This window comes from Nannospalax galili, unplaced genomic scaffold (genome assembly GCF_000622305.1).
Source record: "Nannospalax galili isolate Female #2095 unplaced genomic scaffold, S.galili_v1.0 scaffold1379, whole genome shotgun sequence".
NCBI lineage: Eukaryota > Metazoa > Chordata > Mammalia > Rodentia > Spalacidae > Nannospalax > Nannospalax galili.
Window position 1 is genome coordinate 1523858 of NW_008343573.1, and position 3724 is coordinate 1527581.

The window sequence follows — 3724 nt, forward strand, 5'->3', positions numbered from 1 at the left end:
TGATAGATATAGGTAGATAGATTGATAGATATAAATATAGATAGATATATATCAGAATTTTTTCAGTCATAAAATATGAAGTTCAGTCATTTACAGGAAAATGATGTAACTCAAGATCATACGTTAAGCGAATTATCTAGTCTCAGAAAGACAAATATCATTCGTGGTTTCTGGGTTTTATATAGACACATAAAACCATGAATGCATATATGGCATGAAAGTAGAAGAGAAACTGTCTAGGAAGCACAGGGGACTGATGGGATGGGAGGGGAGGAGGAGGAAAGGGAAGGGAGGGAGTACTGGAGGGAATATGCTTGATGTACCATGTATACTTGTATGAAAATCAGAAACAAGTATGCTAAAAGAAAAAGAAAGCATTTATAGAGCACTTCATCCAACAGCAGCAGAATACACACTCTTCTCCAGCATATGTGGGACACCAAGATGTACCACCTCATCACGGGTCACTAAGAAAAGTCTTAACAATCATACAAGAATTGAAATCATACCAAGTATATTTGCTGAGGATCAGAATGGAACTAGATGAGAAATCAACAGCATAAAGATAACAGGAAAATCTCTAATAATGTGGTAATTTAAAATGCACTTATAAATAATCCCATGGCAAATGGGAAAGTGTGAAGGAGGATGAGAAAATATTTCCAATTAAACGGAATGACAGTACAGCAACCAAAATTAAAGTTACGCATTCTAAACAGAGCTGAAGGGAAAACTTGTAGCATTAATATTGGTTTAAGGGGGGAAAAAGGATTACCTCAAATTAATAATTTAAACTTTTACCTTTGAAGGCTTTAAAAAAAAGAACAAAAGAGACCCTGTGCTGGATAGTTGCAGTTGTCAACTTGATATACCTAAGAACCTCAACTAAGGAATTTCCTCCGTTGGACTGGCCTGTGGCCATAATGTGGGGTATTTTCTTGATTTCCAAGTGATGTGGCAGGGCCCAGGCCACTGTGGGCAGTGCCATGCCTGGGCCAGAGGTCATGTGTTGTACAAGAAATCAGGCTGAGCACAGGCCAGGGGAGCAAGCCAGTAAGCAGAATTCCTCCGTGGTCTATGTTCAGCTCCTGTCTCTAGGTTCCTGCCCTGAGTTCCTGCCCTGACTTCCCTCAGTGATGAACTGTGACCTGGGAGATGTAAGATAAAATAAACCCTTTCTTCTTCAAGTTGATTTTGGTCAGTGTTTTGTTTTTTTTGTTTTTTGTTTTTTTTTTTAATCACAGCAATAGAAAGTAACCAGGACAGACTCAAAACAAGAAGAAAGGGAATAATAAAAATAAGAATGGACATCAATGGATTTAAAAACAGAAATCTTTGAAAAGATTAAGAAAATTGATAAATCTTTGCCTAAAGATTTTGTGACTGGAACTAAGATCATATCAGTTCCTTAGTAATGTCCTTTGTTTTGCTGTATAATATCCTATCATAAATCAATTAAATGATCACTTTCTTACCTTAATGAAAAAGGACATTATCATGGGCAGGCCTGGCATAGGTAGGTGGATATCTTAAAAGAATCTCCAGTGACAGGAAATCAGAGATTTCAGACAGGTACAGAAAACCCGTCTCACTGGCCTTAAAGGAGCATGCTGTCCAGTTATGGAGAGGGTCATGTGGCAACAAATAGTGAGGCTTCATGCCTGTCACCTCAGCACTCAAGAGGCTGGAGCAGTAGTTCCAGGCCAGCCTGGGCTACATAACCAGACCATGTCTCAAAAGGAGAAAAACAAGAAAAAGCCATGGAAACAATAAAGATATGACTGATCATAACAGCTTTCCTTCTCTGATGTGTTCCCTAAGTTACATTGGACAATTGACATATTTAAAGGGAATGTTTAAAAAGAATTACATTAAGTAAAAGAAAACAAACAGAGAAGAAAGTTTTCTATACATCACTTAAACCAATAAAAGGTTGTGATGGTTTGGATGAGAAAAGTACCCCAGAAGCTTGAGTATTTGAACACTTGGTCCCCAGTTGATGGCGCTGTTTGAGGAGGTCGTGGAACCCTTAGGAGGTGGAGTGGGCTGGAGATATGGGTACAGCCTGGTGGTCAAACATATGTTCAGCATGCACAAAGCTGTGAGTCCAATCCCCCAGTACCCCACTCCCAAAGAGTGGGCAAAGGATTTTGAACAGATATGTCACAAAACATACGAAAAGCTGTTTAACATCACTATCTTTTAAGAAAATGCAAATTAGAACCACAATGTAATGCTATTATGCACATAGAAGACTGGCTAAAATTAAAAATCCTGAAAAGGATGCAGAGCCACTGGAACCCACACACGCTGCTGGTGCATCTACTCTGTGGAACAGTTTGACAGTTCCTAGGGAGTGAAAAATGCATTTACTACACAGCAGCAGCAGTGCTCCTGGCTATTTCCCCAGGAGGAATGAGAGTTTCTGTTCACTCAAAAACCAGTATATGAGTGCTATTGACAAAGCCCTAGAACCAACCCAATGTCCTGTAGCAGGTACCCAAAGCATGGTGCATCCCTGGCATACTGCTCAGCAACAAAGATGAAGGGACTGCTGAGACTCAGCAGCTGAGATGAATCTCAAAAAACATTGTTTGATTGAAAGAAGTGCCTTAAGAGATTATGATGGCATGATTCTACATATATGATATTTCCAGATTGAGAAGAGAAAGGAGCAGAGCAGTGATTACTGGGAGTTTGGGTGCTGGGGAAGAACAACAATAAAGGGTCAACATAGCACCCATTTGTGTGCTATGATGATGGTTACACAAATCTACACATGCACCTAAATTCATCGTACTCAGAAAGGTCAACTTTGTATGAAAATTTAAAAAGAAATAAAATATTTAAAACTTGGACTACATTGAAAAGACAGCAAGCAAATGAAGTCAGTGCTTTCTGTGAGCAAGAGAAGGATCTAGAGCCGCTTCGATGCTCTGTCCCAGCCAGCATGAGGAATCTCGAAGGTTGTTGCATCTCTTCTCCAGTAGCATTGGTAAGAAAATACCAAGAGCTGAGGGAGCTCGTGGGAAGCCTCAAGCCCTATGAGGAGCAGCCAGCAGAAAGTTCTGGAGAAGAATGCTGTGGCTCAGCACAGAGACCCTGAAAGGGGACAGGTTTCCTACCCCTGACCTTTTATGAGTGCTATATTGTTCTGGCCTCATAGCCACCCAGTGATGGTGGAGTTGTGGTTCCCAACTTATAGAAACAGAATTCTAGCTCAAGCAAATTCACAGAATGAAGGTCCTCCTGGGCAAGCGGCAGAGTTGGGATGTGAAGATTCCTCTGGTTTCCACCATCCCGCCCTGTTCCTAAATTAGGTACTAGAGCATACTGCCCCTAGAATCCCTTGGAGGCTTTGGATATGCAGATTCTAGTATCTCATTTTGGACCTAGTAAAAGAATTTCAAGAATGGAAAGTGACCCTTTATAAGTCCCTAGCTGATTCTTATGCACTGGCAGTTTGACCAGAGCTCTCATTTACTGAGAAGAATCTGAACTGAACTCTATGAGGATCAGTTTCCTTATCTACAAAATAGGTACAGTGCTTCCCTCCCAGGGTCATTGCAAGGGCTAAATGAGACAATATATAAAATTCTGCACCTGTTCCTAACTCATGTTATTGTTGCAGCCTTTCTCCAGCAGAGATTCCACTTACTCCTCCTTTATGTACCCGATGGCCCACTTATATATCTATCAACAAACAGCTAAGCTATGTGCCCAC